At 47.2% G+C, this 25,805-nt stretch overlaps 1 protein-coding gene across 3 annotated transcripts in view; it reads right to left on the bottom strand.

Annotated features, from left to right (window-relative positions):
* Positions 1-25,384, bottom strand: part of Neu2 (neuraminidase 2) — a 44,461-nt gene extending 19,077 nt beyond the window's left edge. Inside the window, exons 1-2 of one of the 3 annotated variants that reach the window (XM_031368307.1) lie at positions 25,275-25,384; positions 24,298-24,449 (exon numbers count right to left, since the gene is read on the bottom strand). The gene's annotated coding sequence lies outside the window, so the exon portion shown is untranslated. The remainder of the gene's footprint in view (positions 1-24,297; positions 24,450-25,274) is intronic. The other 2 variants (XM_031368308.1, XM_031368310.1) reach the window with 2 other exon arrangements.
* Between the last annotated feature and the right edge of the window lie 421 nt (positions 25,385-25,805).

Below are 25,805 nucleotides of genomic sequence, written 5' to 3'. Positions count from 1 at the left end.
AGACCAGGCTGGCCTCGAACTCAGAAATCTGCCTGCCTCTGCCTCCCAAGGGCTGGGATTAAAGGTGTACGCCACCACCACCCATGCCTCTTCCTATTTTTAAGGCTTCGGAGACTCGCAAATATCTTTCTCAGTTTTCATGTTAGGATTTCTGATTATCATGAGTAGCTAAGAGTTAGACCCCATATGTAACTCCAATGTTTGCTTCTATTTCCTGTAGGTAATTCTAATTTCTCCCCACAGCCTGGGACATTTGTTAACTTCTGTACTGTTAAGTCCTAAGCAAGCTTCCGGTTGCATTCTGCAAAGTTGATGCTGGTGTTCTCGTAGGCACTACTTTAAAACAAATAAAGGGAAGGGGGCGGCTCCATGAGCAAGACACTGGCCCTGCAAGAGTGAGGGCCTGAGTTCAGACCCCCAGAGCCTATCTAAAGCTGGACACAGCAGCGTGCATCTGAAATCCCAGCACTCCTACAGTGGGATGGGAAGCAGGGACAGAGAATCTCTGGAAGCTTGAGGGCCAGCTAGCCTGACTTATGCACAGGTGAACAGCAAGAGACTCTGTCTCAAACAACATAGAAGGTGAGGTCTGGCATTCGAGGTTGTCCTCTGACCTCCATTCACATGCCACGGCACATGCATGCCCATAGTTATACATAAACCCGATCTCACACATACACATACACATTATGCCTACATGCAGATTTGAAAGAGAGGGAGGGAGGGAGGAAAAGAAGGACAGAGGGAGAGAGTCAGAGACAAAGAGACAGAGAGACAGAGACACAGAGAGGGGTTATCTAGAAAGATGGTTCAGGGGTTAAGAGCACTTGCAGAAGACCTGATTCAGTTCCCAGCACGTGCATCAGGTGACTCACAGCCACCCGTAACCACAGATCTAGGGGATCTAACACACTTTTCTGGCCTCCAAAGACACCCACATGCATGTGTCATACACAAAGAGAGACACATAAATCAAGCCTTTAAACATTTAAATCAAATCAGTAAAACAAGCACAATAGAGATTATACATAATAGTTCACTGGGGTAACTATGGTTAGCTATTCATTTGTGGCACTTGGAAGCTGACCTAGCTCTTGAGCAGAAATATGTCTTTATTACAGAAATACATAACCGGCATTTCTGTGTGTTCGCGAAAGATAAGTGACCTTAGGTAAACTATCAAACATCTGTATATCTGGCTTCCTTATCATAAGACAATGGAGATTCTTAGATAAATTAATTCATGAAGGTATACCTGTTTGCATATACACATGTGTACATTATGTGCTAGGACCCACATATGGGGGAGAACACACAGTTTTTTCTTCTCTCTGAGTCTAGGTCTCCTCATTATACTCTCTGAATCCACCCACTTCCCTGAAATTTTCATTTTTCTTCATACCCAATAATATTCCATTTGTGTATGTACCCATGTTTTCATTACCTCTCCCTCTGTTGGTGGACATTTGGGTGACCCCCACTTCCTCGCTATAAAGGAACAATAAACAAGGATGTACAAATATCTGTGAAGTAGAATTTGGAGTTTGGGGGCATATGCCCAAGAGTGGGTTAGGTAGGTCAGAGTTATTAATTTTTTGTTTGTTTTTTGATGTGAGTGTGTGTTGATGAATTAGTGAATAAAGATGCATTTGATAGTGAAAGTGCAAAACTCTTTTTTTTTTTTTTTTTTTTTTTTTTTTTTTTTTTTTTTTTTTTTTTGGTTTTTTTCGAGACAGGGTTTCTCTGTATAGCTCGGAACTCACTCTGTAGACCAGGCTGGCCTCGAACTCAGAAATCCGCCTGCCTCTGCCTCCCAAGTGCTGGGATTAAAGGCGTGCGCCACCACCGCCCGGCAGAACTCTTAACTGAAGCCCTATGGCCATTCTAAATGAATAAAAGTTCACTGATACATCTGTATCTATCTGTATCTAATCTATGTATATATATCTACATCTCTCTCTTGATATGTGGAGAGAGAGTGAGAAAGAGAGCCTGGGACTGGGCAAGTGTTTGAGTGACTCTCTTAATCTAGCTGTGTAATATTTGATTTGTAAATTAGTTAAATATATATGCTTTATTTTTATAAAAAGCAGGGATGAGTGGAAGAGAGATTTCTTCCATCTAGCTTCCAATGGTAAAACCAGAACCAACATTTGTGGCAATCGGATGTCATACTAGGCAGACATCTGAGATTCAATGGTGCCCACTTCCTGCATCCGTGCCCTACTGTGATATGTGGGCTGTACCTAATGGGGCCTCTCTGACAAGCAGAGCATGGCAAAATGATGGGATACCACTTAATGTCACGTCCACGAGCACATCACAAAAGTCTGCAGCACTGGGAGATGGCTCAGCTGAGAAAATGCTTGGCATGCAAATGTGAGGACAAGGATTTAGGTCCCCAGAACACAAAAGCTAGGTGGGCCTGGCTGTCCCCAGCACTCAGGAGGCAGAGATGGTGATCCTTACGGTAAGTTAGCTAGACTAGCTGGAATTGACTAGTTCCAAGTCTAATGACTGACCCTGCCTCAATAAATAAAGTGGAGACTCATCAAGAAAGACACCTGATGTCAACTTCAGACTTCCATAGGTGAGTGTACTCACATCACATACACACATGCACACGTGCACCCTCGAAGAGAGAGAAACAGAGACAGGGAGAGTGTGTGTATGTGAGCACACACACACACACACACACACACACACATACACACACACATGAGACAGAGAGAGAGACAGAGAGAGAGAGACAGACAGAGAGGGGGAAGGGAGAGAGAGATCTTCTGAAATCTTCTGCAGTCTTAACGAAGCAAGGAGTCATGGCAGAGAGGCAAACAAATAAAACAAAGCAAGGTGCCCAGCCGTGTGCAGCAGGGAACTAGGGCCCTCAGTCCAGCAATCCCCAAGGAGGAGCACAGACCGGCCAACAACCCCATGAGGCCTGGAAGAGGAGCCTTCCCACACAGCCTTGTAAAGAGGAGCCCTGGCCCTCAGCCGCCTTGCCTCCAGCCAGTGAGAACCCCTGAAGAAAGAACACAGCCAAGCCCTGCCCAGATTCCTGAGCCACAGAAACTCAGATTACAAGTATGCCCTGCTTCTTGGCATTACAAGTTGGGTTAATTTATTACCAGCGGTAGGTCACAAAGGCAATAGCTCATCTGAGGCTTACATAAATATGGGCAGTGTAGCTATTAACATTGACAAATGAAAGCAACGGGTTAAGAGCCAAGATTTTGGAACCACTTGGTCTGGATTTAAATCTTAGAGCAGCTTACTAGCTATGTGGCCCTTGGGCAAGATGATCGGTGTCTATAAACTTATGTATCTTTAAAATGGACCTGATTCTCAACTTGTAGTGAGAGCTCAGGGCTACACAGAGAGGTTATGCAATCTGCTTAGCTCTGTGCCTGCCACGCAGTAAGCACCCGGGGAAGAGGGAAGCTGTCACTAATCATAATTCACTGTAATAGTAACAATTGATTAGGACCTCTCGCATAGAGCAGCTGGTGTCCCCTGCCTGGGAGCTGCCAAGCTGAGCCCCGATGGCCATGTAAAGAAGTGATTAAAAGCACTGGCTTAGTTGGTAAAGTGCTTAGCGTAGGTGCACTAGGACTTGAGAAGAATCACAAACGTCAAGAGAGGGACCTGACATTCACCTCTGACTTCTGTGTGTGTGTGTGTGTGTGTGTGTGCATGTACACATACACAAAAGTGACCAAAATCCTATGTGTGTATGTGTGTGTACATGTACACATACACAAAAGTGACCAAAATCCTATGTGTGTGTACATGTACACATACACAAAAGTGACCAAAATCCTATGTGTGTATGTGTGTGTACATGTACACATACACAAAAGTGACCAAAATCCTAGAAGACCATAAACACTTACCCAATCTCAGACTCAGGGGGCGGGTCAGTCAGTTGTGGGATGTCCATTTTTAGGCAGCTTCCGATATTACCTTGCAGCCAGGGGCCGTTCTGTTCATGTCAACCTGCACCTCAGTGGCACCTCCCCTCTTACCTGGCTTCTAGGAAGGTGTGTGGCTGCCTCCCTACCTGGGCTCAGGGCACCCAGCAAGGTAAACACTCAGACAGGAAGTGCCTGGCCCAGGACTGGGGCCAGCTATAACCAAGGCAGGTCTGAAGGTCAGGAATGTTTCCCAGGGAGGCTTTTCCTGGCCGTAGCTCTCAGGAACAGGTCTGGAGCTTGTGCGCTTATGCGGGAACACACAGACCTGCACTGAGGTGCCCGGACAGGACGGAGGGTGGGAGAGGAAGAAACTGAAGTGCTTATGAGGGGGCCTAACACCCAGGAACTTCTGGCTGACAGGTGAGCAAAATATATGTGTATTATTTTTTTCTTTAATGAAATGAGATCAAGGAAGCCATAGAATAGAGGTCACTGCTGGGAAGTGCAGAGCGTTGCAAGCATTGATTGAGAAAGAACTAGGAAAGAGAAGGCAGCCAGGTTGGCAGTGGGAAAGAGAATTTGGTTGCCCTTGCAAGATTCCTGCAGTACCTCTAAGGTCCTGGCTATACCTGCGAGCTCCCGGCCCATCCTGGCTTTGTGACTCTCCCTGCCCAGCATGTTTCAACATCTGTGAAACACGAAGCAGGGTGACGATTCCTTCCAGCTCCTCCACCTCCAGATGTGGAGACGAGGGAGACAATGTAGCACATGGCACAGGTCTCGTAACTTACAGGCCCCCCCCCCCCAACCCATGCAATAGGAGCGTGCAGGGCCTCTTGCCAAAACCCGATAAAGAATCTCACAGAGGCGGAAACATTGTGCTAAACTAACTGCAGAGCCCTCCAAGAACAGGGCACTCCCCATGGTGCTCGCCCTGGTTCTAAAGGTATGTGTAGACTGTGAAGTGCTGTGATTGTTCTGTGTTGTTGGCTCAAACCTCAGGGTTATGGAGTGCTCTACGGGAGGAGACATCACAGCTATAGAGTAACAGCCCCTGTTGCTGTCCCGAGGATGTTGCTCCTCCTGCTCAGGGACCGTTTCAGAACAAAAGACCCTACCCTCAGAACCCTCTAGATTTGCGTGCTTGGTAGACATGAAGCCAGAGTATGATGTGACTCAGTTGGGGAAACTCAGCTGGATATAGCAATAGAAGGTTCTTGTCCCCTGTCTTGACCAATACTTGGGATATTCACGAAGCCATCAGCTGCAGGGAGCTGGACTTGGGATTTCCGTAGTTTTGGCTACTCTGCTGTCTCAGCTAGTGACTGATGTTTTGTTGTCTTGAGAGAAATGGTTGTCTTAATGCAGAGAGACATTAAGGCTCTGGTTGGATCCCCTGCCAGGTTTCCTTCTCTCCCTTTCTTCATCCCGACCCACATGTTACTCAGCCTCAGAAAGAAGAAGCCAGAGTCTCTTTAGAGACTCCAGCATTCTGGGCCAGAAAAGTGGACAGTAGGCCATCTTCTTCAACCACACTCTCAGGCCACTCTTTGACCAACCACAGATTTTCATGCACGTGGTCTCCAGGACAGAGAGGGCGTCCTCATAGGAAGGCCAGTGGATCGCAAACTTTACTTTGTGCATTGATGTTCTGGCCTCAGCTCTCTAAGCTCACATGACAAACCACCCAGGCAAAACTTGTGTCTGTCCAAGAATCCCAAAGTGGCCAGCTACAGCTACTCAGCTTAATGGCTCCACTAGAGCCAGGAGCCACTGTCTGTCCCAAGAAGGGAGTGAGTCTGTCTGCCAGCTCTGCATCTGACATTCCTTCTCTACCAGTAAGGAATTTACTCTGACAGGAAGAGGTGGTGTATGTAATCTAAACACTGAAGATGCTGAAACAAAAGGCTCAAGGCCAGCCTGGGTTATCAAGTGAGACCTTGAGACTGTGTGTGTGTGTGTGTGTGTGTGTGTGTGTGTGTGTGTGTGTGTGTGTAATTTAACTGCTCTGGTATTCTGAAGTTACTCATTAGCACCACCTCAATTTATCTATTCCCTTATTGTACTTGTGAGGCTTTGAAGTGGGGTTGTTGTGAGATGACAGTGACCATCAGGCTGGTAGATGTGGTGAAACAGTTCTATGGTCCAACCCAATGGCCAGCTGGAAGTCCCACCCGAGCAGAGCAAAGGATGTGACTTCACTCCAGGCATAGCCACTGGGTCACAAGACTGAAAGAGGTTTGGGCCAAGCCAGCTGAGGGTGTCTCTTTAGGGCTCCTGTCCATGGCCCCTGGAGAAAGAGTCTATGCAAGCAAGCCCAGGCTCCAGGATGAATTTTCCCTTGTTCTTGGCTTTGGTGACTTTGTCACTCTAACCATGAAAGAGGTCAGACCATGGGCAAGAGTTCAGTCTTCAGAGTAGAGAAATGCTCAGGGAGACACCGGTCTGTCCTGTCTTCTAACAGTAGCAGCAGTCCCTGTGGCCCCACTGCCAGGGACACCACCGTGAGTTTGAACATTAATAAGAGGCCTTTTAAAGAATGCCCCATGGTGAGCTTCTGTTGGGGAACTAGCTGATGGGTTGGCTGTGCGCACTTGTTCCCACGCTCACTCTAGCTAAATGCTTCAAGCTCCTAGGGAGGAGGGGTTGGGGTCTTAATGAATAGAATAGAAAGTTCCTGGGGGAGGCAGAAGCCTATGTGAAAGATGCTTGGTGAATAGGATGGCTGAAGTAAGGAGAAGGTGGAGAGGTGTTCCTATCCATGGGACTCATGGACTTAGGGAGAGGACTCTGTATGTGCAGACAATGTGCATCCTGGGAGATACACCCTTTAGCTGTAGACACAGCAGGCTGACTATGCCTCTGTCACTTTCACCTCTTTGGTAGGAACCACATGCATCAGTCCTGGTGCCTACCATAAACTGTAGCTTGAAATACCCAACATCTAGATCCTTAAAGAGCCCCAAAATGATTTGCTGATTCATTATCTAATGAGAGTGTCTCTGGACAGAGAGTGTCCAGAAGTGGGCATCTGTTTGGATGTAGGGGTCTAACTCACCATCTGGAGGGAGTCAGGTTTCTTAGTCTATTTATCTGGACAACAATAAAAGAGGAAGATGTAGCTGGGGGACCTGAGCTAAGGGTGGGAGCTTGGGAGATCTCACGATGCTCAGGATCTTTCCTGTTTGAGTCAGGGAGGCACACCTGCTAACTGGCTAAGTGTCCCCTGAGGCTCTCTGTCAGGATAGGCTGAAACTGAAGGGAGATGGCTTTGGAGGCTGAGTTATCCTGAGGCTATCAGCTGCTGGTGACTGCGTCTACTTCAGATGGGACCGAGGATAAGGACCCTTACACTCCATGTGGCCTTCCTTCCTTCCCCTCTCTGGTCCCTTACTCAAGGTTCCCAAGTTTCTCTTGCTCCTTTTCAGGCACTCCCCAAATTCAGGAGACTCTCTGTCCTTTGTAAGACTTACCTTGGTCATGGTGTCTGTTCACAGCAGTAAAACCCTAACTAAGACAGTCCCTCAACTATTTCTAGGGTTTTTTTTTTCAAAGATTTATTTATTTATTTTTATGTATATGGGTACACTGTAGCCATACTGATGGTTGTGAGTCATCATATGGTTGCTAGGAATGAAGGTCAGCCCTGCTTACTCCGGCCTAAAGATTTATTTCTTATTTTATCTAAGTACACTGTAGCTGTCTTCAGACACACCAGAAGAGGGTGTCAGATCTCATTACAGATGGTTGTGAGCCACCATGTGGTTGCTGGGATTTGAACTCAGGACCTTCGGAAGAGCAGTCAGAGCTCTCAACCTCTGAGCCATCTCTCCAGTCCTCTTTCCAGTTTTTAAAACCTCAGTACAGGATCTTATTTCATCCTGGATATTCTCTAGTTGGAAGTCTGGGGAAGTGGGGGCACGTAGAAAGCCATATTTCAAAGGAAACATTTCTGGGCGGGTACTCGGACATTGGACAGAAGCCTTTGTTTCTGCGGAGCTCCTTTTTAGGAAGTCACCTTTGATTCTTTACTGGTGATTCTCAGATCTTTTGTTTCTCTTTATTTTAAAAGGGTATCTGGCCTTGTCAGGAGTCTGCCCAGTTGTCTAGAATATCAGCGTCATTGCCTGCAGCTCCCTGTGGGTTTCTGGCCTCTTCGGTGCGGGCTCTGAGTCGAAAGCAACATCTCTGGCACCCAGCCATCCTAGGCTACTAGCTGAGCTCAAGAATTTCTAGTGTAGGGTTCAAATGAAGCTGTGTTGATGCTCACAGAAAATCAGATCTGCCTAGCTGCCTTTGCGGGAAACATGGCTGACGTGTGTGTTTGTTGGAGGCAATGTCATAGAAACTGACAAAATGAAGACACACAGGAGGATGGTCAGAATCTTATAAGATAAATGGAAGGATTGGTTGGTATCCTGTAGACTGAAGCCCTGTTGTTCCAGGCCTACTCGGGGTGACAATTTGTGCCATTTGTCCCCCTGATTGGTGCCTGCTGGAGTCCCACACCCAGCTAGAACTGGAACTGAACACTGGGTTGCTTGGTAGGCACCAGCTGTGGAGGCTCAAGCCAACCTCTTGTTAAGCCTGCGGTTTAGCGCCTATCTTTGTCCTTTTTTGAATTCTCCATCATCTTTTTTTTGTTGTTGTTTTTTTGGAGGCAAGGACTCATATATATCCCAGGCTAGCATTGAACTGGATATATATCAGAGAATGACCTTGAACTTCTGATCCTTCCACCTCTGGAGGGCTGAGATCACAGGACTGCATCATATCTACCATATCTGCTTTATGCACCACTCGGGATGGTAGGAAACAGTTGAGAAATTAGGCTCTGAGCTAGGTTGCCTCAGCCAGGCAGACTTGGTTTGAATGCCAGCCCCTCTTACTCCCTAGAATGAGTCAGTTAACATCTCTGTGTGTCCATGCCCCTTTCTGTAAAAATGGCAGAAACAGAACAGGGACAGTCACAGCGACTGTACGGGATTGTCACTGGGGTTGGGCTCTGGGCCAGGTGCTTCCAAGGTTCTTTCATTAAAGAATGAATTAAAGGAACACAAGGTTTTCAAAACAAGGAAAATGTATTCAAAACAAAGAAATAATACAGCTTGAATGCATTACCAAGACTGATGGTGGGCCGCAAGAGTGAGTGAATACTCAGAAGCTCCCATTTAGAGCTTCCTTTGATGACTTGCAAGAGAGGGAGGTGCTTGGTCACTAAGGAGGATAGCACAGGTGTTTCTCCATTTTGAATGACAGGTTTGGATTATGTAAATCTCTGCTCACAGTGCATATCCTTTCCCATAATTCATCTTGATTTTAATCATATGCATGCCCAATTATACATAAGCATAGGATGGTGTGATGGTTTGTGTGTGCTCAGTCCAGGAAGTGGCACTGCTAGGAGGTGTGGCCTTGTTGGAGTAGGTGTGTCACTGTGGGTATGGGCTTTAAGACCATCACCCTAGCTGCCTGGAAGTGCTTCTGCTAGCAGCCTTCAGATGAGGATGTTGAATTCTCTGCTTTGCCTGCACCATGCCTGCCTGGATGCTGCCATGCTCCCGCCTTTGATGAAACCAGACTGAACCTCTGAACCTGTTAAGCCAACCCCCAAATTAAATGTTGACCTGCCTTGGTCGTGGTGTCTGTTCCCAGATGGTAAACAGGGAATTCCCACAGACAAGCTCACTAGTCTAGGTCAGAATGTCCTCCCTAACCTTGTGTCAAGACATAACCAGAGCACCGTTGAAGGGGATCTAAGTCTGATAGTTGTTATGAAGAAGAAAAACTTACTCCACTGCTCAGAGAGAGGCAAGTGCATCTCAGTGCAAGCAGGAGTCCTATGTTGCCGTCAGACTGCTAGGTGCATTGCTCAGGCAGTGATATGTGTGCATATGACTGCAGGGAATGCCAGTGTTGGTCGCTAAGTGTATTGTTAGCAGAGTTATTAGTGTATAGCCCAAACCTAGCCGAGTCCCAAGTTGCTAAGCTATTCCCTAGGCTTGCCTGCCTTTGGACATCCAAGTAAGGTCTGTCTTAGCAAAGAGGTGGTCTATGCACCCTGGCTCTGCTAACAGAGAAGAAGGGGAAGAAGTCTGCAACCAGAGAGATGCTTGGAGAGCCCAGAGCAAATGGTAGGCTGGTGCAGACTGATGCAGGCTCTGCTCCCTCATCTTTAAATGACAGAAGCTGGGGAAGTCTTTTCCAGAAGCCCTAGTGGATGATGGGTCAAGGATAGGTAGGGCCAGGTGTCACAAACTGTCCAACCTTGTATCTGAGGGACAGAGGCCTGAGTGAACAGAGGCAATCTTTGGCTGCCTTGGTGATGAGTCCTGGGCCTACTGCAGATCTGAGCCTTTCTCCTTGAACCCTGTCTGCTTGGAAGGTACTCAAGATGCTTGTGTGAGCAGGGAAAGTACAGGTTTAAAAAAAAAAAAAAAAACTCTGCCGGGCGGTGGTGGCGCATGCCTTTAATCCCAGCACTTGGGAGGCAGAAGCAGGTGGATTTCTGAGTTTGAGGCCAGCCTGGTCTACAGAGTGAGTTCCAGGACAGCCAGGGCTACACAGAGAAACCCTGTCTCAGAAAACAAAAAACAAAAAAACAAAAAAACAAACAAAAAACAAACAAAAAAAAAAACCTCTGAACTGGAGAGACACCATGGAAGGGGCAAGGCACTAGCAGCCCTGGGCCCGGAGCATGTGCTGTTGCAAGGTAGGGCTGAGCAAGGAGCAGAGCAGTCCATATCTGGGGCCTTGGTACCGTGTTGGTAGTGCCCCAAGCAGTCACAGATGGGGACTGACTTCCCATAACTCAGCATGAAGTAAGTACTCAATAAAATTTACTAAAGTGGCTCTGATTCCAGGGAAGGGTCTGTGCTCAGCCTCGGATTCCCTTTGGTAGTGTAGCTAAGGGAAGAAAAGGAGAGGGTGAATGGAGAGGAGACAGAAGGACCAGAGAGAGCCTAGAAGAGGCACTTTTAAAGTTATTAGTACAGAAGTTGAATGTGGTGGTTCAAACCTGTAATTCCAGCACAAGGCAGAGGTTGGGGTCGGGGTCAGGGTCAGGAGGACAGAGGTAGAAGCAGAGGCAGAGAAATCCCTACAAGTCAAAAGCCAGCCTGGGCTATGCAGCAAATTCCAGGCCAGACAAGACTGTGTAGCAAGAACCTATCTCAAACAAACAGATGGCAAACCAAAACTATGACAAAAACCAGAAAAGCATATCGTAAGAAAGGGCGAGCCCAGAAAGTCAATAAAGTACTTGTTGCCTAAGTGTAAGGACCTGCCTTCAATCCCCAGAACCTACATTTAAAAATGCATGTTGTGTCATGGGCTTGCAATCCCAGTGCTGCAAAGACAGAGATAGGAGGCTTATTAGTCAACCATCTTAGCCTACTTGGTGAGTCCCAGGCCAGAAGTCAAGGGCCTGAGGAACATCTGAGGTTGTCTCTGGCCTGTCCATACACAAACATGCACCCTCCTACCCACAAGTACACCCACACCTCTGCTGCCAGCAGGAGCATGACACAGTGTACTTTACTATGAAGGTCTCAGAGTGGACATTTTCTGGGCCCCCAGGATATACTGGTTTTCTGTCTCTTAGCCCTGTAGAGCTTTCTTCACAGTATACAAGAAGGTCCTGGTGCCTGGAAGGCTGTCTTCAGGCTGAGGAGTACTTCCTGCTCAGATCAGCCCTCAATCAAAACTGACAAGGCTCAGTTAAAACAAGACAGGGTTGGACAGGACTGGAGGGTGCAGCGAATGTGCAGCCTGTTCCAAAGGAATGCACAGATGTGAAAATTCCAGGAAAAAAAGAAGAGGCAGGTGGACAGGGGTCAGAAGAGAAGATTCTCCCAGGAATTGAGGCAAGGATGCTGAGGAGTGAAAGAGGAAGCAACAGAGGTGGAGCAGGATTCAAAAATGAGAGGCTGGAACCCCCTCACCTCCTCCTCCAGATCCTGGCTTTCTTGGGGGTCTTTGAGATGCGACCAGCAGGGACAGGGAGAGGCTGGGTGCTCTGAGAAGTGTAACAATATCTCTGCTGGAGCAAAGGGTCCTCGCTGGAGAAAGGAAGTGTGCCAGACTGCTGCGGCACCTTACCTCATACACTGGCTGACTACCGATCATTGTTCCCAACGTGAGAGGCAGCTGTCCTGGGACTCATCCAATAGATAGAGGCACCCAACCTCAAGGACCAAGCATGGGCTCTTAGCATCTCAGGTGTGATTTGGCCAACATTACTATTTCACTTAATAACTTCTGATTATATGTTTAAAAGTGTGTGTATGTGTGTATGCATATATATGTATATGTGATTGTATATGTGTGTATATATACATATATCTATATATATATGTGTATATGTATGTATATATATGTGTGCATATATGTGTGTGTGTGTGTGTGTGTGTGTATGTGTGTGTGTAGGGGAAGGATATATATATCCCCTTAATTCTGTTCCTCTAGAGACTCCTGACTATAACAATGCCCAACATTAAGAAAAGGGGAGTTTGCCGGGTGGTGGTGGCGCATGCCTTTAATCCCAGCACTTGGGAGGCAGAGGCAGGTGGATTTCTGAGTTCGTGGCTAGCCTGCTCTACAGAATGAGGTTCAGGACAGCTAGGGCTACACAGAGAAACCCTGTCTCAAAAAACCAAAAAAAAAAAAAAAAGGGGGGGGGAGTTTATTTGTTGCTTTGGAGATATGATTTAGGAATTGGGACTTTGGGGGATACACATACTTTTTTTAAAAAACAAAAAAAGTAGGAATTACAATTCAGAGACACGGGTACGGGTACGAGAAAATCAGGGAAAGCACAGCTTGGATCCTGAGGAGGAATAGGGATTGACTGAGCAAAGGAGACACAGAAAAGAAGGCATCCGCAGAATGGCCACGCCCACAGATCCAGCAGAATGGCCACGCCCACAGACCCAGCAGAATGGCCGCGCCCACAGATCCAGTGCTCCGCAAGTTCTGCATCTGCACAGGCAAGTCTTGGGGTGTAGTGCATTTATCCAGTGTAGGTGTGCCAGACTCTGTCACAGGTGGGGGGCGGGGGCACAGCTGTGATTCGTGGGTCTCTGCTTACGGGCAATCTCCTGACTCTACTTTGCACAGCTCTTCCGTAAGGCTGTCGTGATTTTTCCTCTTCTGTTCACGGTCCTGAATGTCAATCATTTACTTCCATTCCTTCTCTATGGTTACAGTCCCAGTATTTGTCCCCTCAAAATTTCTTGGCCAAACCCAGAGTGAGGTGGGCATAGAGATGGGAGTCTAGAGGGTATTCGGTGTTAGATGAGGTGAGGGTGGTAGGTGCCGTGCTGAGAACAACATCCCTCTAAGAAAAAAGGAAGAGCCCCCAGTACCACCACCACATAGGGAGGGAAGGCCACGTGATAACAGGAGGGGACCTCTGCAAGCCATGGGCAGGGGCTCATCAGAGCCCCACCATGCTGGCCTCCTGACTTTAGGATTTCAACCCTTAAAGGTAGGAAGCTACACTTTTCTGTTAAGTTACCAGGTCCTATATGGTTTTTTGTGGCAATCCTGGCAGACAGACACCAGTATTGGTCCTGATATTGTCAGGCCTCTATCAATCCTATGGAAGTCCCGATGGATGAGTCACAGCTACTCAGATAAGCAAACTGCCCACTCTCAGACGGCCACGAAGACCCAGTGGAGGGAGGCCATTCTTCATCACTTCCCTGTGTAGCCTGGGAAGTCCACCATCCAGTCTCAGCTTTGGTCTTCTCAGTGGTGACAAGGCCAGACTGCTTTTCAAGACGGGAAAGATCTGCCCCTGAGGACTTCTCAGACTTTCGTACTCTGGGGCTCCAGACTAGTAATCTGAGTCAAAACTCAGGTGTTAATTCTCCAGGGGACTCCGAGGGCACCAAGGTGAGAGCCAACGCCACGGAGATTGAGAACCAGGTATAATCAGGCAGTTCACAAGCATCATGGCCATATCTCACAAGAACCCTCGAGTAAAGTCCCCAGTATACAAAGACCCTTGCTGTAAGCAGTCTTATCCTGGAGGGCAGGGAGGAGGAAGAGCAATCCTGAAGGCCTTTGGAATCTGGGTCTGGTTACTCCTGTTCAGCTACCAGGAAACATGCCGTAGTCTGCACATTTATTGCACCCTGAGCTAGTGGGCTAAGCCCGTTGACTTCTTTTTGATCTGTTTTGGTTTTGGTTTTGGTTTTGGTTTTGGTTTTTCAAAACAATGGTTTCTTTGTGTAACCCTGGTTGTCCTGGAACCCAGTTTTGTAGAACAGGCTGGCCTTGAACTCAGAGATCCTCCTGCCTCTGCCTCCCAAGTGCTGGGATTAAAGGCATGCGCCACCACACCCGGCTTGATGGCATTTGTTTGAGTGTTAAACACACACAAGAGTATATGAAAAGTGCAGGCGTGCCTTCACTCTGAAGCCTAATCACAGGGGAAGGACCTAGACGTCCCTCCCCCCGTGCTCCAGAGACTAAAACGCTGGGCATTCTCTTATCCTTGGCTGAAGCATTTTTTCCCCCACAAATTCAACCAAAAATGGCCTCAACCGATGACAGGCTAGGCCGGCTAATTAAAACCAGAGAGAAGCTGTTGACCCACACAGCTCAAACTAATGCTGCCATTTTTGGTAAATGTGTCTGCTCTACTCCAGCTTCGAGGATACCATTTACAGAGGAGGGGGAGGTCCTTGTTCAATCACCAAAGAGGGCCTTCACAAACTTCACCCTAGAGCAGCCTTGCTCAACCAGTGGGTGGTGACCTCTTTGGGAGGGCAGTGTCAAATGACCCTTTCACAGGGTCATATATCAGATGTCCTGCATATTGGATATTTACATTACCATTCATAACATACAGGAGTAGCAGTGAAAATTATTTTATGGTTGGGGGTGTCGCTACAACACGAGGAACTGTACAAAAGGGTCACAGCACTGGGAAGGTTGAGAATCACTGTTCTATTAGGGTCCCATCCAGGCAAGATAGAAAGATAAGGAAAATCTCAGGGACCTGAGAAGAGAAAGGAGCCCTTCCCTCTGGAGTCTGGTTGAAGCTTTTTACCAGCATTCCAGCACAGTTAACTGGAAGGCTTCAATTTTCTAGAAACATCACCACAGAACCCTAAGGGGAGGAAGCATGCTAAGCATACTATATACTTCACTCTATTCTAGTGGCTCCTGGTTTTATCTTATCAGATATGGCTCTCCATCTCTGGAGCCACCCTATACTATCTATTACCAAGAGACAAAAGAGGTGGGGAGGAAAGATTTCCTAGCAACCTTTGCGTCTGGACAGCTATCAAATGCTGTATGGTGCTACCAGCAAGATAGTCAACTGTGACTGTCCCTTGAGGAGTCCGTGCCACTTAGGTATGTCTTATAGTCTTCTGAGTGTCTCTCTTCCTCCTGACCCTCACAATTAAACCTATACTGAGATATCTTTAATAAAAATGGGCAACTCTGCTTCGAGCTAGGGAAGCCTGAAATCCTTTCCTCCATCAGTCAAGAGAGGAGCTCCCTGAAAGATAACAGGACTTGTGAGGCGGGTGGAGGTGACAGCACAGAGCTGTGACTATCCCCTTACTGCTGATACCATGGAACATGTTTTTATTCTAGCACTTGGGGAAGAACCGGGTGTCCTGTACCAAGGGATTGTCAGGGCTTTGCACACTATAGAATGGGAGGCAGAGGGCTCTATTATTCTTCTGCCTGCAGGATGGTATAGATGCAGAGCTGCTCCTTATTTTGTACTTGTGCCTGGGTTTCATCTAGCCCAGAATAACCCGGAACTCCTGATCCTTCTGCCCCTGCCTTCTAGTGCTGGAATTGCAGGAATACCCAGTGTAAACTATTCTTTTGAGGGAAGTCTTGGCCCTGCTGAGGGTTCCTTTCGGCTCCTTCTCCACCCACTCTTTGTTGAGATCGGCAGCTCTCTGGACACACAGACAAGCTGTAGTGGTTTGAATAGATTTGGCTCTCACAAACTCATGTGTTTGAATGCTTGGCCTCACAGGGAGTGACGCTATCAGGTGGTGTGTCCTTGTTAGAATAGGTGTGTCATTGTTGAAGGAAATGTGCCACTGTGGCCCATAGGGCTTTGAGGTCCTATGCTTATGCTTGGCCCAGGGTGGAAGAGCCAGTCCTCTCCTGGTTGACTTCGGAACAAGATGTAGAACTCTCAGCTGCCTCCAGCTTGGATGCTTGCAATGTGTTCTGCCATGATGCTAATGGACTGAACCTCAGAACCAGTAAGCCAGTCCAGATGAAATGTCCTACTTTATAGGAGTTGTCTTAGTCACGGTGTCTGTTCCCAGCAATGGAAACCCTAACTAAGACAGAAGCCTCCTCTATGTACTTACCTAGGAGCTTCATCCCAAGATAATCGCCACCAAACAAACCCTAGCCAGACACCCCAGTCCAGGGCAGAGAGCGGTTCACCCATCCCTCCTTCCTGGGCTCCTCTAAGATTGCTCCTGGATTAGTCTTTTGCAAGCTCATGTTAACTCTTGTATGTTCCTTTATGACAGTGCAGCAACAGGAGGCCCTAAGAGAATGCCATGCAGTGGGTTTATACAGGGAGAGGGCAGGCAGAGGTGAGGGGTGGTACTCGCTGGCTCCCAGCTTCACACTCAATGCCACATTCTGTCCCTAGTACCTTATTCCACAAGGTTTGGGATCTCTAGATTCTTTAGAATGCTTTGTGCTTTGAAGAAACTCTTTCCGTTCCTTTGGAACTTATTTGAGAGGATTAGATTTTGTAGATTTAAATGGATTTTTTTTTCGACGACTGTTAATCAGTGTTCTAAACTTTTACTGATGTCTTTTTTTTCCTAAGTGACAACCTAAGTGAGGTTTCATACAATCCACCCATTTAGAATGCACAATTCCATGGCTGTTGTCTAACTCTCACCTACTTTCTGTCTCTGTGGAGTTTCCTGTCCCAGATGTCTCATCTAGATGCAATCTGTAATGTGCACCCCGTGTGAATGGCTTTCTGCATCTGACAAACTCTGTTCAAGTATCACTCATGATATAGAATGTGCCAGCACTTTTCATGGCTGAATAATATCCTACTGTGTAGGCACACCACTCTATCTATTAGTCAGCTGATAGGCATTTGGGGTATTTCTACCTTTCACAGCATTGACTCATACTGCCATAAACATGTGCATACAACTTGCATGATATGGCTTTTTGAGGAACTTCATACAGTTTCTTCAGAATGGCTGTATGGACTTACTCTCATCAACCACCAGTCAAGGTTCATTCTCTCCATGTCCACTCCATAGTTTAATGACCCTACTAACTGAGGTGTGTTGGTATCTGACTGTAGTTTTCATCTGTACTTTCTTGGTGATTGGTGACCTTGAACATACATCAGTTGGCCACTTGTATGTTTTCTTCTGAGAAATGTCTACATGGGTTCTTTGCCCACTGCCTTAGTTACAGTTTTTATTGCTGTGGAGAGATACCATAACTATGCCAACTTTTAAAAAGGAAAGCATTTAATTGGGACTGGCTTACAGTTCAGAGGCTTAGTCCCTTATTATCATGGCCGGAAGCATGGCAGCGTTCAGGCAGACATGGTGCTGGAGAGATAGCTGAGAGTTCTACATCTGGATCAGCAGGCGGCAGGGAGAGAGACACCGGGCTTGGCTTGAGCATTTGAAACTTCAGTCTACTCCCTGTAATACACTTCCTCCAACAAGGCCACACCCACTCCAATAAAGTCACGCCTCCCAATAGTGGCACTCCACAGGAATCTATGGGGTCACTTTCATCCAAACCAGCGCACACCCTTTAAGAAACTGGGCTATTTGTCTTTTGTTGCTCCTGTTCTATTGAGTTCTTTGACTCTTCGGATAGCAACCCTCTGGCAGTGCATAGCTATGGTAGTTTGAATGACTCTCATATGGTTAGGTATTTGAATGTCTGCTTCCCAGTTGGTAAACGGTTTAAGAGGGATTAAGAGGTATAGCCTTGGAGGAGGTGTGTCACTTGTGGCTTTGAGGTTTCAACAGCCTACAGGGGGCCCATCTTCCTACCCACCCCTCCCCCAACCTGCAACTTGCAGATCAGAAGCAAGCTCTCAGCTACTGCTCCAGCACCATGCCTGCCTGTCCTCATGCTCCCTGCCTTGGCGGTTATAGATTAACCCTCCGAAACTGTCAGTAAGCAGTTAAATAATGCTTTCTTTTGAAAGTGGCCTTGGCCATGGTGTCTCCTCAGAGCACCAGAACAGTAGCTAAGACAACACCAGCTGATGAATAATTCCTTCCTTTCTGTGAGTTTTCCCTTCCTTCTGCTATTTGCTGCCTGTTGGGTCAAATCCTTTTGATGTATTTTTGCTTTTGTAACCTGTGTTCTTAAGGTCAGATCCAATGTCACGCCTCATTTCTCCTGTGTCTTCTTCTAGCACTTTCATAGTTCCAGGTCTTATACTCAAGACTTTATTTGTTTTTTGTTTTTGTTTTTGTTTTTCGAGACAGGGTTTCTCTGTGTAGCCTTGGCTGTCCTGGAACTCACTCTGTAGACCAGGCTGGCCTCGAACTCAGAAATAAGCCTGCCTCTGCCTCCCAAGTGCTGGGATTAAAGGCGTGCGCCACCACCACCCGGCTACTCAAGACTTTAATTCTCCTTTAGTTGACAATGTACAGCATAGGCTGAGAGCCAGTGTTCAGTCTCATCTGCATGTGGCTGTCCAGTTTCTCCAGTTCTGCTCACTGAAGGGTCTTTCCTTCCCCTACGTGTGTTCATGGAACCTCTATCAAAAACAAGCTGGCTGTAATGATAGATTTAATTCCAGGCTCTCAGCTCTGTGACATCGTTTTTATGCTAATACCAGGCATGATGTTTCGGCCACCATTGCTTTGTGGTACATTTTGAAGCGAGACACTATGTATGATACCTGTTTCTTTTTACTCAAGATTTATTTGACTATTTGGGATATGTACTGCTCTGTATAATTTTTTTTTGTTCTGTTTTTGGTATTTTAGCAGAGTTGACTGAACCCATGCATCACTTTAGGTGGTATGACTTTGGTAATACTCATTCTTTGAATCCACAAGCACACATTATCTTTCCATTTATCTGTATCTCATTCAGTGCCTCTCATCGATGCTTTACCACTTCTACTGCAGGGAATGTCTAGCTCCTTAGTTAAATTTATTCCTGGATAAGGGTTTTATAGATATAAATGGCATTCTTTTTCCTAATTTGTTTTTTGAGATAGTTAATAAAGTGTATGGATAAGTTGCTGAATTGTGTAGATCAATTTTACAGTTTTCAACTTTATTAAAATGATTTGTTAGTTCCAACAGGTTTACGGCAGCATCTTTAGGATATTTTCTCTGTACAATCATATCCTAGGCAAACTGGGACAATTTAATACCTTCCTTTTCAGTCTGGGGGCCTTAATCACTACAGCTAGGACTTCAGCAGTAAGGCCGATGTGTTGGGAAATGGCACCCTGACCTTTCTCCATGTCTTAGAAGAACTGCTTTCTATCCCCGATTCAGTTCCAGCCTCAAAAACCTTAAAAGCTAGAGCCATTATGTAATGCAGAAAGCCTATGTCTGGGTATACACACAAAAGAGATAAAATTAAGATGTCAAAGGATTGTCTTACCACATTGCTATTCACAAAAGCCAAACTATGAACCAACCTACATATCCACCAAAGACAGGGCAATAAAGGCATTATGGGGATACATGCAGTGCAATACCATCCAGACATAAGGGGGAGGGAGGTGTCCTTGTCATGGTGACAAAATTGGTTGAACACGAAGGATATTATGTGACACAAAGTAAGCCAATTACAGAAAGACAGGGATCCTCTGTTTGCACTCACAGGTAGTGTGCTGGCTAAGTTTTTGTCAAAAGAACAAAAGCTATAGTCTTTTTGGAAGAGGAAACCTCAACTGTTAAAATGTCACCACTAGACAGGCCTGTGAGCAAGACTGTGATGTGTTTCCTTGATTGCTGATTGATGTGGGAGGGCCCATCTCTGTGCATGTGATGCCATCCCTGGGCTGAGCAAGCCATGAGAAACAAGCCAGTGAGCAGCACTTCTCCATGGCCTCTGCATCAGCTCCTGCCTCCAGGTTCCTGCTCTGTTTGAGTTCCCATCCTGACTTCCCCCAGTGATGGACTTCCCTAAGTGCTGTGGAGCTCAGAGCTGAAACTTTTCCTAACAGGTTGCTTTTGGTCTTGGTGATGAAACACCAAAGACCTAGAAACTCTAAGACCTGCAGGACCTTACCTCTTAAAAGAATTAAGCCAGTTATGAGGTTTGGTTTTGTTGTTTTTGTTTTTGGAGTTAGGGTCTCTCTGTATATCCCTGCCTATCCTGGAACTAGCTTTGTAGACCAGGCTAGCTTCGAACTCACAGAGATCCATCTGCCTCTGCCTTCCAAGTGATGGGATAAAAGACATGCACCATGGGCTGAATTAAGTCAGCTTTAGAAAAACAAACATTGTATGTTTTCTCTGTGCATTTTATATAGATGCATGCAATTGTTCAGGCATGTATGGTGTGAAAGTAGAAGCAAAATATTGCCCCAATAAGAATGAACAGAAATTAGGAGAGGCGAGTGGAACTTGTGAGACAATGCTCAGTTCTCTAATACTACTTAGAAGTCCCCTGCCTAGGGAATGGTCTCACCACAGTGATATGGATCTTCCTTCATCAATGGACAGTCAAGATAATCCCCCAACAGACATGACCACAGGCCAGTGCATTGCAGACTGTCCCTCATTGAGCCTTTTCCCAGGTTATTCTGGCTTGTGCAGTAACCTTCTCAATGACAGAACTCTTCAATGGCATCTGGTAACTAAAACACAAGAGATGGTAGGGGGATAGCTCCACAGCAAGGTCTCACCGCAGCCAGTAGGGCGGGGAGTTGTTACTACGGTGGTTGAAATGTCTCAGTTCCATTGCTGAGATGCAGCAGAAGCATCCCTCTGGCTTAGCCTGGGTCTGATGCCTGCCTTGACAGGTCTTCAAGGATGCCTTGGGCTCCTCCCAGCTCCACTGGAGAGACAGTTTTTCCCAGCCACATGGAGACTTCCAGTGCTGTCTATGGCTTGGGCAACCAGTTTTCTGTTCCAGTGGCCACTCAAGATGACCTATGGGCTCTAGGGAACCCTCAGAGAGCTATGGGGTTTTATGCAGTGGCTGCTCTAAAGGCCAAAGACAAGATGAGGTGACTTGATTTCTTTGAGGACACACTAGGCCAAGGTGTCTCTTTGAGTCCCTTATATGAAGTCTTCTAGTAGATTCCTGCTTCAGAAATCCCATAAGCCACAGTCAACCACACTGCTGTGTACATCCACACCCCTGGGAAACACAGGTGAGGGAGCAAAAAGGACAAAATCCTAGGATCCTGCACCCTGTGACTGCACAGCTGGGAACCTTCCCCTTCTTGACCTTTGTGCAGGAACTTCTGAGTTTTCCCAGGATTTCCTTTGAAAGCTCTCTCTCTCTCTCTTTCTCTCTCTCTCTCTCTCTCTCTCTCTCTCTCTCTCTCTCTCTCTCTCTCTCTCTCTCTCTCTCTCTCTCTCTCTCTGTTTTTTTGAGACAGGGTTTCTCTGTGTAGCTCTGGCTGTCTTGGAACTCACTCTGTAGACCAGGCTGGCCTTGAACTCAGAAATCTGCCTGTTTCCCAAGTGCTAGGATTAAAGGCATACTCTCTGTGTGTAGCATCCTTTTTCATACTGCACAAAGTCTGTGAGGTTTGCCTGTGTGGTTTCTGAGAGCGAGGCTGTCTTTATTGTGGTAGATTGTGGTAGAGTATCCCGCTGTGTAGATGGACCATGTTTTCCCTACCCACTCATCCCTCAGTGGTTGCTGTAAGCCCAGAGCAACCTTTTATCTTTATAAATTGACTCAGGCATTTGTCAAAGTAAGGGAAAGCTGAGGGGCATAGCTTGGTGACCTTGACTCTCCAGCAAACAGGAGAGGATACTGGGAGTTTTCCTGAATCTTCTCGTGGACTCCTCTTGTGGTTTAATTTCCTGACTCCTCCTGGCCTGCTTCTTCCTTTAGCCTCTTCTGCTTCCACCACCAAATGCAAATGCCTATCCCTCCAAATCCCCAAATCCAGAATTTGCAAAGCTCAGCATCTGCAGTTTTTCTGTGACTGTAACATTTTGAGGGTGTTGTTGCTGTTTTCATTGTTGTTATTTTTTTAAGTTTTACATTCTGCAGTTTGCCTGCTGAGCCTCCTGCCTGCCAGGCCTCTAGGCTTCCTCCCTCAAAGCCTTCTCCCGTGCCTTCCTCCTCATCTCCCACACTGGCTCTGCACCCTCAGACCTTGGCAATCCCAGCTCCACTCAGCCCCACTCTTGCCAACAGTGATATCTACTTTGTTTCTGCTCTCTGGCTTTGTTTCTTCTATCCCACAGTACTCTGGCATCTCAACTCTTTTAGATAGGAATCCATTCAAGCTTTCTGTGCCAATTCACAAGAAGAGGTACTATGCATGCACCTCTTCTCTTACATATGAACGTCCCCTCTGCTGCTACTCCACCCCGTTCTGTAGACTAAGGGACCTGTAACAGACAGCAGCCAGGCAGTAGGTGCTGGCAGAGTCTAGGGGCTGGGATGTGGCTTGGTTCTTAAACCTCAATGTGTTTTACTTTCTTCACCAAAAAGAGACATTGCTTGCCTTAGAAACAAGGATGGGGGCTGCAGTGTAGCTCAGGAAAGAGTGTTTACCTAGCAGGCTGGAGGCCTTAGGTTTCATAGGCACAAAGAAACTACAATTGCTAAGCAAGTATTCCACAAACTGTTCTGGACCTTGTCACAACAAACAATGTTCAACTTCAGCCTCTGCCAAATGTATCATCCATCCATCCATCCATCCATCCATCCATCCATCCATCCATCCATCCATCTATCTATCTATCTATCTATCTATCTATCTATCTATCTATCTATCTATCTATCTACCTACCTACCTTTCTTTCTATCTATTCATCCATCCAATCATCCATCCATTTATCCATCCATCTATCTCTATCTCTATCCCCTCATCTTTCTTTCTCTCCATCTCTCCTCTTGAGTTTGCCTCAAGAAAAACTAGTGTCCACTCACTCTCCTCCTTCTGGAGCCAACAAGTGCTGCTTAGAAAGGTTTTCGTGTGTTGTTCCAGGGATGCCTTCCTGTCTTCCTTCCTCAGGTGTCTGCTCAAGCACAGAAGAGCCCCCTCCCTGAGCGAGCAACCCCACCTCACACACCCGAAAGAGAGTCTCATCTCCCTTCAAGCATCAAGAGCACCTTTGGCCCTGGCCCTGGTTGGTTGTGAAAGAGCCCTGTTTCTCACCCCTAGAGCTCTGAGTATCCTTCCTTCTACCTTCCAAGTCTACACTGAGCCTACATGACCACAGGTAGTTAGGGCTTTCCCCATAGACAGAGCTGGCTGGCTTCCAGGCCATAAGATGACTGCCACCCCTACCCCCGACCCCCGGGGGTTTTTATTTCTTTCTTGTTCCCGCCCCTCCCCCCATTGCTAATTCTCCAATTCCTAAGTTCAGCTTTTCACTTTGCCAGACTCTTTTGCTCCCTGAGATCCACCAGCCTCCCTCCTGGGCAGGGCCCAGCTCCGTCCTATCTCTGGACACCAAGGCTCTGTGTGTGATGGCATGCAGGACACAGGGCTTCCACCCAGAATTCCTTTCTGGAAGGGACTTTCAGCCATACTGGAAATGTCACTTGCTTCTTCCTCTGCTACCTAAAAGTTTCCTGTCAAGTCCCAGACACTTTTGGCATCCCCCCCCCCAGCCTTTGTTGTCAATAGCCTGAGGTAGACCTACGTTTTACTTATGGGACCAAGGACAAGAATGACCATTTCCCTTCCTCTTGTCTGAGTCATGCTCATTCTTTAAGGTCACATTTGCTCCTGCATGGTCAACATACTATTCTGGGTCCCCTCTCCGAGAAGACTTACTAAGGCCTTAGGGTTGCTCACTGAACAGGCACCTCCCCCAACCCCCATTCCTGGTCTTCCTTAGATGGTTTATGGGCACAGTTTGAACAACTGACAGGAAGGTTTCCCCCACCTGGGATCTCCCTTTATGCCGAAGTCTCCTGTGACCCGCTCTTTACCCAGTTCTTTCCCTGGCAGCCTCTTGCTCCTTCTAGTGGCCCCTGTGAGTCTTAGAAGCTGAGCCTCATCTTTTTGGGCTATCTGACACCCAGAGCAGCCTACTGCAGAATGAGTTCTTAAGTACTTTGTGTAACTATACTGAAGGCCCTCAGCTCTAGGGAGGATTCGTTCCTACCTCTTTACTCCCGGTTAAGGAGATGGAAAGGGATGATAAGGAGCGGCCTGACTCTGTGTCCTGCCTCCTCCTCCTTCCCACCCCAGCCCTCCACTTCTTCGGACCTCCATCTGCCTCTGAACTGCAGTATTCCCCACATCCAGCTATCATGAAGGACGACAGCAGGTATAGCTCACTCGGTTGTCTTCTCCGTCTCCTATCTGCTGCACTGCTGGGGTTCTGTCCTCTAGGGCTTTGCTGGAGGGTAGCCTACAGGCTGGAAAAAATGAATATGTGCAGAGAACCTGTCATAAATGCAGTCTGGGCTCCAGCGGGACCTCTTATGTCAGAATCTGGCTTAAACAAGAGCCCAGGTGATTTCTTGGGGAGTCTGAAGGGATCCAGGTCGGGATCCCTGTCTGCTCACTGGGCCCTCTCATCTCACAAGCTGGCTTCACATGACACAGCCAGGCCTGCAGCCAGCTCCCTGCCCCACCTATAACCTTCCCTCCAAGAGTCCTGATCTTCCAGGCCTCTGACTCACAAGGAAGCCCTGGTCCACAGCTCGGCTCTGAGAGCCTTAACAGTCACTTTTGGCTTGTGGCCTCCAAGCACCAAGGCATATAAATGATGGCCACTCTTGCCTCTGACTCACCACACCTTCTCTCCAGAAGGAATACATTCTCCCCAACTGTGAGTCAGACACATGGGGTGTGATCCTGGCCACACCAGTTACCGAAGGCCTGGCCTTGGACACGCCACTAATGTGTTGGAGTTGCAGCTTCCTGCCTCCAAGGGGAGGTTAATGACTGTGGACCTCACAGGGTACTTGTGGGCCTAACAAAAGGTCATTCACAGATCCACTGTTACTGTTAACAAGTTAGGCAGCAGAAGTCAACCGTGCACAGCTGTGCGCTCAGCAGGGTACCAACAGCAAACCCACCAATCCACGTCCCATCCCTAAGGAGCAAGGAACAGGGAGGGATATAAGGATGTGTGTCCCAGGCCAGCAGGCACTCAATGATGTTTGCTGAGAAAATGGAAGCTTCTCCCTCAGCCCCCTCCTCACTTCCATTCACAAATCTCTACCCAGAAGTCATACCTGGATCCGGAAGACCCAGAGCTCAAAGCTACTTAGGATTCTAAGGGAAACTTCAAATGATCAAGTAGATGGGCCGAGGGCTGTTGGGATTTCTAGCAGTTGGGCTGTTGGGATTTCTAGCAGTTAGTGTGTACAGAATAGCAGTTACGACAAGATTCCAAACTCGGTCCTCTCTTGCCTGCACTGGTCTGCCAGTGAGGTTTAAATGAGACTGACTTTCATATAGTTTTATAGATTATTCTGTTTTTGCTCTCTGTGCCTCCCAAAGATAGTAGGATCTGGAAATATATTTTCCCAGGGTTCACAGCTCCTGTCTCTTAGAGGAACTGGCTGGAATGGCTTCTGATCTAGCCCCGGTCCTTGTCATCATAGGAGCAACCATTGTGGCATCCCCAGCTTCCCTAGATCACAGAACTTTAGCCAGAAGAGGTTCACCCCTACCCACCTACCCCCACACCACCCCCACCCACCTCTACCTACCCCCACCCCACTCCCACAGACACAGTCTCCTGGACAAGAAATCGAAGCCTG

Source organism: Mastomys coucha, unplaced genomic scaffold, assembly GCF_008632895.1.
Source record: "Mastomys coucha isolate ucsf_1 unplaced genomic scaffold, UCSF_Mcou_1 pScaffold14, whole genome shotgun sequence".
Taxonomy (NCBI): domain Eukaryota; kingdom Metazoa; phylum Chordata; class Mammalia; order Rodentia; family Muridae; genus Mastomys; species Mastomys coucha.
Note: the sequence above shows the minus strand (reverse complement) of the source record. Positions and strands in the feature narration are given on the sequence as shown.